General features: G+C 43.8%; 1 non-coding gene across 1 annotated transcript; it reads right to left on the bottom strand.

Moving 5' to 3' along the window:
- Positions 1 to 559: 559 nt before the first annotated feature.
- Trnav-cac lies at positions 560 to 632 on the bottom strand. The gene has a single exon. It is a non-coding gene; the product is annotated as a tRNA-Val (tRNA).
- Between the last annotated feature and the right edge of the window lie 15116 nt (positions 633 to 15748).

The following is a 15748-nucleotide window of genomic DNA, read 5'->3' as shown; positions in this document are numbered from 1 at the left end:
ATCATAAACTTAATTCTGAAAACCCTGTTTAGTTTACTAGAAAAGCTCCATGATATATGTACGCGTCTGTTCATTTCTTTTCTGTTCTCATAGTCCTTTACTTCTCGCTTTCTAAGTAAACATTACAGAGCCTTCTTTCAGCTTCATGCTGCAATTAATAGTCCGTTTCTTTTGCTAAAACGCCTGCAACTTCCTTACTTTCTGCCTGGATGGAATTACGTGTGTAGAGCTCCTCCTCTTTTGCACTAATCATTCTTATGCTTCTACGTCAGATCCGACCTCCTGCGACATTAAGTTTCCAGCACTGCTCAGGTCACAACATCAGTTGTATCTGCACGCCAGTAAATCCCTCGAAACCTGACGATTTTCCCTCAAATTCTCAGCACCACTGTTCAGTCAACAAGTTACTCTAAATACTCTTACACCATGAAGCAACATTATTGTGTGCCTTCTGAATCTCGTAGTAACTTAACAGTTATAGTGGTAAGGCCTACGTAGAACACTGTTTCGAAGCCCATGTAATTCATATACCAAGCATTAAAAATTAAAATACGACCCATGTTTCCGCCCGGGATCGAACCGGGGACCTTGCGCGTGTGAGGCGCACGTGATAACCACTACACTACGGAAACCTCGTATGTGCTGCCTTCTTTATCATAGTATGCTTGGTGAAAAGTACGGTATGTGGTGCATGAGTGAGGAGTTGGGGGCGGGGGGTGAGAGGAATTCGAAAACAGGACGAATTTCAGTTATTAATGTCTTATCAAAGTGTGTGCTGTAGCACGTAACACACATTTCGAGTTTTTCACATTAATAACTGGCTTAGGGACATATTTTATAGTGTTATCGAAATAGAAGACAAAGATACACGTAAGCAGCACACATAATGGGGCTATTAATTTTTAGTTTTTCGCTTTGTTATCGTGTTTCCTGTTGCGTAGGAACCCCACGTTATCGTAATACAAACTTTTTGCAAGTTTTCTTAGTCATTAGATACAATGTCGTTGTTTAATTTCTGAGAGTTGTTAATGAATTTATTGTGCAATGTTTTTCCTTGCGCGCACGCGTTTGTGTGTGTGTGTGTGTGTGTGTGTGTGTGAGAGAGAGAGAGAGAGAGAGAGAGAGAGAGAGAGAGAGAGAGAGAGCGAGCGAGCGAGATTCTTATTCTCTTCTGATGTGTACTTCCCGATGACGTAGTAACTTTCCTTCCACATTATCATCTGAGATGAATGAAACTCAGGGACAACTGTTGATGTTTTCGTGCCCTCTACAATATAATTCTGTTTCAGATTACCTAATGATTGGTATTTGGGCAGGAACATGTTGTGGCAATATGCAGTGTCGGCGCTTCCCGCACGGAACAATCCCCTAACATTCATTTAGAGCTGTGCAACTATCTCTACACAGAAGACAAATGCACCTACTACATGAAGATGAAAACAAAAATTGTACATGCATTATGTGGAAGAGATCAGTTTTTTAAAAAGGAGAAACCTTTTGAAAATATATACAAGTATTGAAATAATTATCAGCATATCAGCGTCAAACAAAAGAATTGCGTGCCTGGTTTTAATGGAGAACCTCCTAACAGCTGAAGCTGTGTTACATTTGTATTTGTCACTGGCACCAATTTTGATGAGAAGTGTTTTTTGTTTTTTTTTTTTAGGATGTGATTGTAAAACTGTTCCTTGAAACTGTATGTCACAATTACAATCCCCCTTAATTGTATGTTACAAGATGCGGTTTCTTTCCTTTGTCGAGAAGTCATTTAGGAAAAAAACCTTTCATATTTCGCTTTATAGCTTGGACTGGAGAAATGGAACTTGCAAGTTTTAAAAAGTCCACGAAAACATTAAGGACATGCAGACTGTGTGCAGTTGAAGAATTTACACCATTTTTCATGTAAAGTTAAATCTAACTGACGTAATGTTCCAGTAGCTTAGAATCAAGAACACTTACACTCTTGGATTGTAGGTATTGAACGCACAGCAAGACATCGTCAATCTTAATGTTTGTCATGTTTTCAAATTTCATTTTTGAGCAATGCAATTATCATCGGTATGTCGCAATTTTTGTAAATTTAATATCGGATTCTGTGGGACAGTTCAGTGACTGTATTACTTTTAGTGTTATGAAGTTATCTTTCAACCTATCACGAGAGACAATAAGAACACGTAAAACTGTAACATGTACTTCCGCAGTAGGTGTTTCCTCATTCCACTGCTGAAATACAGGGATGGAACACAGACATCGTGAAGTAAGAGAACGAAAGATCCACTTCCGAGAGCTCGTATGCAAAGAATAATCTCGCAAGTACTGGAGAAGGTTTTATGTGGTTGGGGGATGAAGTACAACTTTACAGCAAGAAACTCTTTAATAAGCAGCTGTAAACCAGGAACAATCTCAGCCATCTACTTTTGCAAAATCTCAAATGTTACTGGTAATTAATATGAACAAACACACGGAACTATTTAAATCCCTCTACTCTAAATGTGTAGATAACAAAGAAATTGAAAATCTGCGTCTCTCTGTGGTTTTCTTGTCTTATTTTGTCCATTGTAGAGTTTGTTGCCGTTCTGTAGTTCTTGTGGTTTTCTTTTCTCCAGGTTTTGTGGCTTTTTTTTTATTCTGTCCCTTGTGGACTTGTTTTATACGAAAAAGGAACGGACGACCAAGCAGTTTAGTCCCTTCCTCCCTTCCCCCCTTAAACGAACCAACCAACCTGCAGTACTGCTGTTTCGACATCGATCATTAATAAGTATCGCCACCCTGCTGGCGGGCAGCTGTGCAAAATATGGGCCGGACAGCCAGCTATTGTGAAGTTTTTGTTTATTTTATGCTTCAGCGATGAAAATATGTTAACAAATTTGTTTGTGTGGCCAGTATGTTATTCATCTCAGAACAAAGAATATCCCCCGAAGTTGACAATAGTAGTATCTCCAGGAAATGGAATGAATTTTAAGAAAATTTTATAATTCCATAAAGTCTCGGAAGTGTGTTCATTTATTTTCTGTGATTTGTCGTTAGTAGTAGTGTGTAGAAATTCAAGATGTTCGTTTTTGAGTACCATCACTTTTCCATTCACAGTGTTTTGGAATTAAGTAAGTAATTTCAGAGAACCGAGGTTACTCATGCCGTATCTTCATTAAATGTTCCAATAACATTTTCAATAGATTGAGGAGCAAGCACACAGCTTCTGTTTCTTGTCCTACTACAATTTGTAGTGTGACGTGAAAACGGCTTCTCGCTCGTCGTTCGAACTTTGTTGTGTGACAAAATATCGTCAGATTTGAATCGCTAATAATTACGAGACAGATAATACGTAAACCGTGGTCGAGCTTTCAACGGGGAGATCATGTCTTTACGTGTTGGTCGCGTGCATCTCTATTTCTCTGTGGCGCTACCTTGTAAGTATAGCGCATGTGCTTGCTTGTTACAAATTAGCTTTGCGTGAAGTAATAAATTTGTGTAGTATGGAAATACGTTTTGTTAGAACTTTTATCTGAGTGTCACTGTGAAGAGCGTACGAAGCGCTATTAGGACCCAGAGCGAGACACTAAAAATATTCATCGGAATATAAATGAAAATCAATGTCAGACTGAAAATTACAAAGCAATGAAAGACATCGTCTCGTACGATTCGTAATTATGCTTGGAATTATAGAAAACGCAAGTCAGAGGAAAGCTCGCACCGAAACGAATCCAGAAAACCTAAAATGTCCAGTGTAGAGCGAATGAGAGAGCTACGGCAGCCTGGAAAAGGAAAGGAAAAAAATTCGCAATGTGCTGACGTAGCCGACACATTAGGTATACAGCTGCTAGCGACATTCAGTAGCGCTTGGATTTTTGATGGAAGTAACTGTACTAGGTCAGGAGTGGAGCTCTGATTGACAATATTCCCTAGCAGATCGCACTCACCTTAGTATCTTATAAAGTTCTTAGGGGTTGTTTTACTCATCGTATCGGGCAATCTGTCGCAGCATAAGTCCTGGAGACAGTTACTGCGAAATTCCAACTTCAAAAAAGTTAAAATTGAAAATCAATCTTGTATTATGTTTTTTACACACATTTATTCTACTGTAAAAACAATATTAAAGTACTATTACACAGGCAAACAATACAAAACGAGCAGCTACATGCTCACTGCTCAAAACCCAAAACCAGACTAACTCTCCCTGCAAACATGGCATTCACTATTTATATTTTCTTAACAATCCCGAACAATCCTCAGCATTGTTTAAGATGAACATTTGATTAATTGACAATTAAAATTTATACGAAAAAACTGAAAATACATATGCAAACGTATGTCTGCTCAGTACAGTAAGTACACTATGATATTAGTACATGTCTGTTATTTCTTTCGAGAATAAGCTCTCACATAAGAAATTACAATAATACATTTATATTTTTCATTAATTACTAGGCTCTCCCTTCACGGGAATTATTCCCTTCATATACAGAGATTCTACACTTTGAACTGAAATAGATTAAACAGTTATTTTCTCAGTTATAAGTTTTTCTGTATGAGTTTCGTATTTTGTTTACATGTGCAATCTTGAATTAGACTGGGAAACGTTCATTTTAAATAGGCTTTAATGGGCTGTTACGTTTCAATCTTCTGTCCCAGGCGACGGACTTTGTCTCTTCTGCAGTAAGAAACTGGTTTACGAAAGGGACAGTAGGGAAGCCACAGACAATGAAAGTCGGGGTAGTCTGGCGAAACATAATCGGAAATGAGCACACGAATTCAGAGGTAGCCCTGTCACAAGTTTTCATACGTTGTTACACACGGAATGTAGCCGCTGGCGACCATACTTGCTGTAGGACCAATTGAAAGTACACAAGATGACTCACAAACCCGTCTTCAGTACGAAGACCAGTCCCCAGAGAGCGCACAGAAATGAAATAGCGGGTATCGCTACAGCCAGAGAAACTAACCATGGGCCACGCTAACAGCAACAGGAGTCGGCCAAAACGGCTTACTACCATACATGCCGGTCTACGGCATTAGTACCTTGCTGTACATACGTAGCACTAATGTAGACGTAACCATCGTAATTGCGGAGTGGTTCAGAAACATCGCGAGTGATTCCCGGCGACTAAATCTATGCAGTTCCAGGGCAGTGGGAAGCACTAGTCATTAAATGGCAGTAACTGCCGTACACTGAACTCTGCGATGCTGACTCCTGTAGAAACTGCAATGGAATGCAGGCTGGAGATGCTGAAGCAGACGCTATATGACGAGTCGGTCCTTGGCTCGAGGAGATGGTGCAGTTTAAACAGAATTATAATTCCTGCAGTTCCTAAGAGGGAGAGAAAAATCTTACCTGTCTTCTTGATTCGTCCTTGCTGCTGGAAATCTATAGACGAAGTAAACACTCACTGTTGGGGATTAATAAAATTTAACCCCTCAGCAGGTGAGGCCAACGCGTGGTTGGCCTGTGGTGTGGTTCATGACCCAGTCCTCGTATCAGCCGGTTGCAGGAGTGGCCCGCTTTCTCGTAGAACCTCCTGGCGATGGCGCAGATCCTATCTCGGAGCGGCAGGATCCCGGTGTCCTCGTGGAGTTGGTGCGTCGAACAGCGCCTCGTAAGATGGGGGGGGGGGGGTTGCTATTCTGGTTATTTAAAGGCCCGGTCGATGAGCTTCAGTGCACCTCCGCGGTACGCGAAAACGATCTCGTAGCCAACCTAACAGGGGTGAGAGGTGGAACTGTTCCTGCTGTTCTTGCCTTCCGGAGTTCCGACCCTCACGTTAGGCGGGAAGAATTCTCAGAAACCGGGAGAACCGAGTGTGCCTCCACCACCGCGTGGGTCCAACGATGATTTGAAATAGTGACCTGTAGAGCAAGCTACATTTCGCCATCTTGGCCGTTTTCTATATTAATTAAACGGGGAATGCTAAAATTATCCTGCCACTTCTAACCGATGGTCTTCCACGTAGACAACACCTCAGTAGTGTCTGTGGATTTGGGAAAATTAATTTAGTAGTATTAATTCAATGATAAAGTTTTATGAGTTGTTAATTATTAGGCTGGTCGGAGACGGGTATCAGTTTACTTTGAATTTTACATAGAGTTCGAATCTGTGCTCAGAATTAAAGGATTAGTGTTATTTCTCTCTCTTGTTTTATGGTGAGGACTAGTCTGGACAGATGCTGTGGCGTTGCCACGTGCTTGACAAGTCCAGACATGTGATTTACCTATCCCGTAATCATTATACTATCCTGTGTAACCAATGTATTCAAGAGATAGTTAAATTACATATTAATGCGAAACACTTGTCATGATTTTATCCCCACGTTTTCAGGAAAGATCCTCAACATGGACCCTAACTGCACGAACTGAAATTTTTTGCAATCTGACATTCCGAAAACAACGCTTCGTTTAATTATGAGGTACAGTTAGTTGTTTTAAAAGACACACACACTGTGTGAAATGCCATAGTCGCCTCAAAAGATTGAACTTTGAGCTGGCGAAGTTTTTCGACTAAAAATGAGGCAATGTTTAATTAAACACTACTTAGCCTAAGAAATTATTTGTTTTTTACTACTTATGTGTCTCCTAAGATCCCTACACTTAACTTTCAGCCTCAATTTCGCAACGCCCTTCTTCAAAATGAGAATAATTTTTCTTTGATTTATCTTACAATTTAACCATTCCCGTTTTTCCACTGTTACAATTGCCTCTCGTAACTATAGTTATGCTCGAGAAATTTGTATTACTTGCAGAAAATAGTAGTCAATAGAAAGAAAACAAGACAATAACTCCTCTTTCTTCCTATTCCCACCATAATCTCCCTCCACACGTCCAACAATGAAACGAGTCTTTGATTTTAATAACGTGCCGCTTGGAAACGTTTCATTCAACCGTCGGATCCTGACGATAACACTGTACGCTTTTGAAACTGAAATTATTTGCCATTGTTAAAGTAACCAGAAATGTATGTTGGTTGCTGTAGAGAAATAAATCTAATTAAACTTAATCAAAATATTTTAATATTAAATTCCTAGAGTAATATCCCATACATGTGTACAAAATTTAAAAGTGCCTGCCGCACACGATCTTTTGCTGGACAGGTAGTAACCCTGCAGATCCCGAGTCACGGCCACTGTTTTGTACGTATCTGCTGTTCTGCATTGCTTCTTTTTTTTACCGCCGGTTGTTCAAAAATACCCTTCTTCTATGATTCAACGAGGAACGGTTATCGCGTCTTTCTTTGTTTAGGTTGGTTAAGTCCATGGAATATAAGGACCGAAGTTGAGAATCTTACTGAGGTAATGCTGTGCCATCCTCAGGGCACCACGCTACCAAGCCTAACCGATCAATACGAGGGTTGGACCTTTATAGAGGCAACTATTTATTTACAATTCGTACAAAATAGATACATGTTTTAAAGTTTTACTGATATTCAGAGTAGTCACCAGCATTGTGTATAACCCGTTCCCAGCGATGTGGAGGTCGTAGGGTACTCTTAGCAGTGCCAGTTGTGTTGACAGGTCGAGCGGTGCGGTCTGTTGCCCGACGAATTTGTAGCATTTCTGAAGAGAATACCGTGAAGTGTTTTCTTCCGTTTAGAAATCGAGTTGAACTCACGAGGGCTTCAGTCAGGGGAGTGCAGTAGCTGGTATAGCACTTAGCAGCCCCATCAGTCAAACAAATAAGTAACAGCTTGCACTGTAAGTGCTTGAACATTGTCCTGCAAAATGATAGTCAAGTCATGCAGAAACTGTCATCACTTCTGTGTCTAAGCTGGTCATAGGTTGTGTTCCCATGTAGGGAAAAGTGTCGGCTTAGTTGTTCAAAAACATTTTCTGAGCGAGAGAGACAAAATATTTTTCAAGAGTACTGGAAAATGCGAGACTTACAGAGGCACCGTGATTACATCGCTGCTAACATGACAACCGTGCAGCCAAGGTACCGCTATCAGAAGGAAGATAGTCGGCGTCGTCTTTACACTGCTTTTCATTTTTATCATAATGGTGGAAAAGCAAGAGTTTGTAAACAGTTTTTGCTGCTACTTTAGATATAAGCGGACGAATGCTCGAATTGTTGAGGAAAAGAGAACTTCTGCTGAAGGAGTTATTTCCACTGATTTACGGGGAAAACATGGCAAACAACCGACTGTTCAAATGGCTCTGAGCACTATGGGACTCAACTGCTGAGGTCATTAGTCCCCCACAACTTAGAACTAGGTAAACCTAACTAACCAAGGACATCACAAACATCCATGCCCGAGGCAGGATTCGAACCTGCGACCGTAGCGGTCTTGCGGTTCCAGACTGCAGCGCCTTTAACCGCACGGCCACTTCGGCCGGCTAAACAACCGACTGTGTCAACAGAAATAAAAGAATACATTTGAATGCAGATCAGCTCAGTTCCGAAGATTCCTAGTCATTACTGCCGTGCCAGAACTTATAAACATTGCATTGAAGGTGGTAAAACAATAAGTGACCTTCATAGAGATTACAAAAAGATTTGCGAAGAAGAAAAGTTGGAGTATGGAGATCACCTCATGTGTTACACAATTTTACCAGAGAATTTAATCTGGCTTTTTTTTTTTTTTTTTTTTTTTACCCCGAATAAGGATCAGTGTAAGCTCTGCATAAAGTCTGAAAATGCATCTAATAAAGAAAAAAAAAAATTTGCAGTGCAATATGAGAACTTGAACGCTAACCACTCGGCTGCCGGCGCTTCCTGGTAAAAAACGGCCACGCGCAGGTATATATATATTTGACGATCGAAATTATCTCGAGATTTTCTCAATAACGCTTGTGAAGTACGCGCTACTGCTTACACATTTTGTTATCCTAATGGAGTACTACGAGTGTACGAAGTTTGCAGTAAATCCGCGATCCAAACGTCGTGGCCTCCCCTTGTGCGTTTGACCGACGGTCGAGTGTGATGGCCCGGAGGCTCGGCACGAGAATTTCGGAAACTGCACGACTTTTCGGGTGTTCCAAGAGTACTGTTGTTACTGTTTTCAACATGTGGCGAAACCAAGGTGAAACCACGTCCAGGCGTCATGGGGTTGGGGCGGCCACATTTCATTACAGACGTCGGACGTCGTAGGCTGGGCAGACTGGCAAAACAGGAAAGGCGGCGACCTGTGTGGCGGAACTAACGTCAGACTTAAATGCTGACCAGAGTACAAATGTATCTCAACACACAGTGCACCGAACACTCATAACGATGGGCCTCCGCAATCGACGACCCATGCACGTGGCAATTTTAACACAACATCGGCAACTGCGCCTGAGATGGACACGTGACTATCCGCGCTGGACGTTGGCGCAGTGGCAGAGCTTTGCATGGTTTGATGAATCCCGATACCTTCATCATGCCGATGGGAGTGCGCGAATCCGTCGTTCTTCCAGAGGAACAGCTCAGACATCTGTAATACGGGACTGAAACAAGCTGGCGATGACTCCATTAAACTATGGAGAACATTCACATTGGCCATGACAGCCAAGAAGCATCGTACACTGGTTGCAGACAACGCACACCCCTTTACGAAGATCAAGTTTCACGACATCGACGCTATTTGTCAACAAGATAATGCACCATGTCACAAGGCTAGGAGTTTGATGGAGTGGTTCGAGGAACACAGTGGCGAGTTCCAGTTGATGTGCTGGACCCTAACTTGGCGGAACTGAACCCGATCGAACGCATCAGGGATATGATTGAACATAGCGCTGGAGCTCACAGCTCCTCTCCTCTGAATTTACGGGAATTAGGTGACTTTCGTGTGCCGATGGGGTTCCAACTCCTTCCAGCGACCTATCAAAGCCTCTTTGCTTCCATGCCACGACGTGTCACCGCTGATATCCGCGCCAAAGGTGGACATACCGGCTGCTGGGTGGGTGGTTATAATGTTCTGGCGGTCAGTGTGTACCAGGACGGCGAGCAGAGATTTGAAACCTGCTCGTCCTAAAAATGGACCCATTGCCTTAACTGAAGCGCCACCTGTCTCGCTGGCAAAGACGTAATGGTTTTTTATAGAGAAGCAGAGGACCACCTTTGCGAAGTATCCAACTTAGTTCACTGTGGATAGTCCTGTGAACCTCGAAGATGTGGTTATAGTTTATTCGAGTGTTTCGCGCATTCATAAAACAAATCTCTTCCTTAATTTTACAAGCAGCGGCAGTTTCCATTCCGGCGCACAGGGTTTCTGGGTTTACAGCAGAGTTACCATTTTCACTTCACACAGTATTTCGACAACTTCTCATGTTGCCTTCGTCAGGTATCGAATGCAGATTTCGGTGACTGCTGTTTGGAATGCAGTCAGTACGAAATCTTCGCTTCTAACGTCCAAAGTTCACAACTAAATGTGAGTGTCCGATAACGAGGTGTTATGCAGCCAATAAAAAGGATAATGCGTAATTTCGGTTTATAGTGCAGTATACTTGACCAAACTGCTTAGCATTTACCTGTGGCCGCTCCAGAACCGACAGGAAATAAGACATTGCGTATTCCAGGAACCAGGAGGAAACCATTACTTGGTATTACCAAGCAAAAGTACAGTACAGAATTATGAGCTTTCCCGTTTGAAGGATTTCTCGATACACGGATCAACTAGCCACAAGAAAGTAGTCTTCCTGGTAGGGACACTTACTTTCGTGCTCCTGGCAAATTTAGTCATCCCCCTACCGTATTAAACAATAATATAGGAAACCGGATTTGACGTCCTGCAAGGAAATTGTCTTTTTCTGATACAACCACCTCTCTGTATGTGATAAGCAGGTGTCCATATTCGATTGTTCTTCCTCGACAGCCGTTAGCCGTCCGCATACCGTTGCTCTTTGTGAGTCACGCAGTTCACAGCCGACTGCTATCAGCGACAGTTGTCAGTCTGCGTAACTGAGGAACAAAATGGTTCTATGTCACATCAGCCTTATGTGTTATAAACAACGAGCTCTTACAAAGAACAGTAAAGTATCCTGAGTTAAGTCAAAATTTAGCGCCCAACGTGGGGCTCGAACCAACGATCCTGCGATTTAGAATGTCATGCCCTACCAACTTCTTTTATTATTATTATTATTATTATTATTTATTATTATTAATTTTTACCTTTGCCTCTAGCGGACGAGTGCTCTACCATTTTTTTAAAGAAAGGTAGGAAAACAGAAACCTGTATTATTCACAGAACCATATTACGTCCTCATAAATTATAACTTACCTGTCAGGAACCTCGATGCCGTCCTACCGCGCAGCATGAAATAACAACAAAGTGGGGCCACCTCCGGCACCCTTTAAAAAAGTATTTATAGATATTAAAACAAAATTCGAAGAAACATTCCATTGCTAACTGTGCTAGTGCTAGTTCTTCCTGGGTCGCATACTCGGCGTAGATTTCCTTAGCAGATCACTTACTTTGTCGGTTTCACAACGGCAGCACCGCCGCTCATCTTTGCGCACCCAGCACACCCCAAGTATATGGCGGGTCCGTAAATACCGTTCCTAGGAAATTGGCATAACAGTCCTTGTACTTCCGTAGCCGCAACAGTTTGTGTGTCCACCTTGCAAGTATTACCACTAATCCAGTACGCTCAGATGTGTTTTTCGATATTTGTAATGGACCGTCATATCTGTGGTCCACGACACAGCGTTTTTATAATGACGCGAAAAATACTTTTCCTCTGGAAAAAATACTATGTCCGAAGAAATTGCTGCATGTAAATGGCTCTGAGCACTATGGGACTTAACTTCTGAGGTCATCAGTCCCCTAGACCTTAGAACTACTTAATCCTAACAAACATAAGGACATCACACACATCCATGCCCGAGGCAGGATTGGAACCTGCGACCGTAGCGGTCGCGCGGTTCCAGACTGTAGCGCCTAGAACCTCTCTACCACCTCGGCCGGCATTGCTATATACAGGGTGTTTCAAAAATGACTGGTATATTTGAAACGGCAATAAAAACTAAACGAGCAGCGATAGAAATACACCGTTTGTTGCAATATGCTTGGGACAACAGTACATTTTCAGGCGGACAAACTTTCGAAATTACAGTGGTTACAATTTTCAACAACAGATGGCGCTGCAAGTGATGTGAAAGATATAGAACACAACGCAGTCTGTGGGTGCGCCATTCTGTACGTCGTCTTTCTGCTGTAAGCGTGTGCTGTTCACAACGTGCACGTGTGCTGTAGACAGCATGGTTTATTCGTTAGAACAGAGGATTTTTCTGGTGTTGGAATTCCACCGCCTAGAACACAGTGTTGTTGCAACAAGACGAAGTTTTCAACGGAGGTTTAATGTGACCAAAGGACCGAAAAGCGATACAATAAAGGATCTGTTTGAAAAATTTCAACGGACTGGGAACGTGACGGATGAACGTGCTGGAAAGGTAGGGCGACCGCGTACGGCAACCACAGAGGGCAACGCGCAGCTAGTGCAGCAGGTGATCCAACAGCGGCCTCGGGTTTCCGTTCGCCGTGTTGCAGCTGCGGTCCAAATGACGCCAACGTCCACGTATTGTCTCATGCGCCAGAGTTTACACCTCTATCCATACAAAATTCAAACGCGGCAACCCCTCAGTGCCGCTACCATTGCTGCACGAGAGACATTCGCTAACGATATAGTGCACAGGATTGATGACGGCGATATGCATGTGGGCAGCATTTTGTTTACTGACGAAGCTTATTTTTACCTGGACGGCTTCGTCAATAAACAGAACTGGCGCATATGGGGAACCGAAAAGCCCCATGTTGCAGTCCCATCGTCCCTGCATCCTCAAAAAGTACTGGTCTGGGCCGCCATTTCTTCCAAAGGAATCATTGGCCCATTTTTCAGATCCGAAACGATTACTGCATCACGCTATCTGGACATACTTCGTGAATTTGTGGCGGTACAAACTGCCTTAGACGACACTGCGAACACCTCGTGGTTTATGCAAGATGGTGCCCGGCCACATCGCACGGCCAACGTCTTTAATTTCCTGAATGAATATTTCGATGATCGTGTGATTGCTTTGGGCTATCCGAAACATACAGGAGGCGGCGTGGATTGGCCTCCCTATTCGCCAGACATGAACCCCTGTGACTTCTTTCTGTGGGGACACGTGAAAGACCAGGTGTACCGCCAGAATCCAGAAACAATTGAACAGGTGAAGCAGTACATCTCATCTGCATGTGAAGCCATTCCGCCAGACACGTTGTCAAAGGTTTCGGGTAATGTCATTCAGAGACTACGCCATATTATTGCTACGCATGGTGGATATGTGGAAAATATCGTACTATAGTGTTTCCCAGACCGCAGCGCCATCTGTTGTTGAAAATTGTAACTACTGTAATTTCGAAAGTTTGTCTGCCTGAAAATGTACTGTTGTCCCAAGCATATTGCAACAAACGGTGTATTTCTATCGCTACTCGTTTAGTTTTTATTGCCGTTTCAAATATACCGGTCATTTTTGAAACACCCTGTATATAGTGCGCCACATGAACGCTATTAACTTCCATGCTAGAGTCCAGACAGCCAATGCCTCGCCGCATGTAGCATGCTGACACATGAGCGAATCCGCTAAATGTATTGCGTACTTTTTGTCATTCGTTGGGTATTCCCGGTTCACTACAATGAACCATGTTGACCTGACTGTTGTAGGTAGGTGCCGGCCGCGGTGGCCAAGCGGTTCTAGGCGCTTCAGTCCGGAACCACGCGGCAGATACGGTCGCAGGTTCGAATCCTGCCTCGGGCATAGATGTGTGTGATGTCCTTAGGTTAGTTCGGTTTAAGTGGTTCTAAGTGTAGGGGACTAATGACCTCAGCTATTAAGTCCCATAGTCCTCAGAGCCATTTGTGGTGTACCGTGCGCCACACAACGTGCCAATTAACTGCTGGATGTTTCCGTTCCACCCTGTTCCGGGCGATCTGTCGAAGAAGCAGATGGTACACGTCCTGCGATGTCGAATGTCGGGACGTCAAACGCTCTCGAATGTAACTGTGTTCAACGATGAACGTGCGCACATACGTTAACGGGGGCGATATATGGCCGACACTGACCGGGGGAAGATGCTATGTCGGTACTAGTTCTTCGATGATCGTCCCCGTAAGCAAGTGAATGCTGTTGTGCCACCGTATTAGCATAGTATTAATATACACGGCACGCGCCTTCTCGTAAATGCTCACTAGACCCAACATCCCCTTCTCGCGCTGGGAGGGTAAGCGTGTTGTACCCTACCTTAAAGAACTATCACAGGCTTACATAGTACCCAAAAGCCGCCTAAATCCTCATAGCCATCGTGCACGTCAAGGGGAGAAGGTGTGTCAGGTGGCACATCATGGGAGCGAGATGAGGGTTGACGAGTGACACTCGCTCAGCATATTCATCGACCGTAGGGCGTTTAGTTGTACTGACGTGCTGACTGAGCAACAGTCGTCGGTAGTTGTCCCGCAGTCGTTCCTGCCGCCTCCTTATGAAAGGTGACACCCAAACATCGGAGGATTTGCACCACAGGTGATGGTCCTTCCGATCCTGGGTCTCGTCCACGCTCCACGTTCATGAATTGTGATTTTCAGAAATTGACCTCGTTGCCAGCTGCCATCCCATACGTCTGTAGCCAATCCAGTGCTGATTGAGTCTCCCCCTCATTCCGGACGAGGAACACCATGTCATCCGCGTATGCTCTACATTAGAATGATAGATGCCGCAGGGAGATTCCGGTAAGACGGCGGCGAAGGCCCTCGGGGCACGGTCATAAGGCGATCGCATATATGAGGATCGACAAGGGGCAACCCTGTCTGACTGATCTAAGATCTTAAAATACTCTGTTCCTCCTCCGTTGATCATCATCGTTGATCTGGCGCGGTGCAACAGCCGCATCACTGCAGTGGCCAATAATGGCGAGACACCCATACTATTCATCACCGCCGCATGTACACATGTAAGCTTATCAGTCCGTCGCTTACATAGAAGACTGCAAACCTTCTTTCCTTCCGGTCTGGGCAAGCTGTGCAGTGACTAGAGTACATGTAAAGCTTACTGGGACAGGGTAAATGCTAGTTACAATGAAGTCGATAATTCGATCGTAATATTGGCACTTTAATTTGATATTCCCCACAACTGACAAAATTAAAAAAAAAGTGAATCTTTGTCCACCCACACACACCTGAGAATGGCATATTAACAATTTGCAGTTACGCGCCCCTATTACCGGCAGCTGCGTTGATAAATACTCGGCACCTCGCGAGGATAACTTCTAGGTCGAGAATATTAGGTAAGTTGTTGGAAGTGGTTAGGCGTTGGTGAAAATTTCGCTTCTGAGCACACAAAGAGCTCTAACCGCAGAACTTTGCACGAAACACGCGTTGTTGCAATGCTGCGATACAGACCGTATATCTCCCTTCGAAGACGATGGCCAAGACGCCGTCTCCAAGTCCGTACCGCTCAATGGCTGAAGGCGAAGTCCTTCCACAATTCTCTCGTCTCCCACTTGTACGAAAACGCGGCGGAAGAATACTCAGTTTCGACCAATGTCGAACGCTCTATCATCGCCGAAATTCCTCCACTGAGATCTACCCAATGATCGAGTAGGTCATAACGCCCCTAGGCAAACGAAATTCTCGTCTTCGCCACGTGTTGCCCAGCACAGATGGCTCCGGATGCCGGGCTATCCCCAACAGCTCCGTATTGTCCCGCGTTTCCGGTGAGCGCTACATGCCGCCCACGGCGGCCCGGCGAGCTACGGCCATCTGCAGACTTTACATTACACAATCCTCAACTTCCGATACTTTTCACCAACGCTTTA

This window comes from Schistocerca americana, chromosome 8 (assembly GCF_021461395.2).
Source record: "Schistocerca americana isolate TAMUIC-IGC-003095 chromosome 8, iqSchAmer2.1, whole genome shotgun sequence".
Taxonomy (NCBI): domain Eukaryota; kingdom Metazoa; phylum Arthropoda; class Insecta; order Orthoptera; family Acrididae; genus Schistocerca; species Schistocerca americana.
This window is presented reverse-complemented; position numbering and strand designations above follow the sequence as displayed.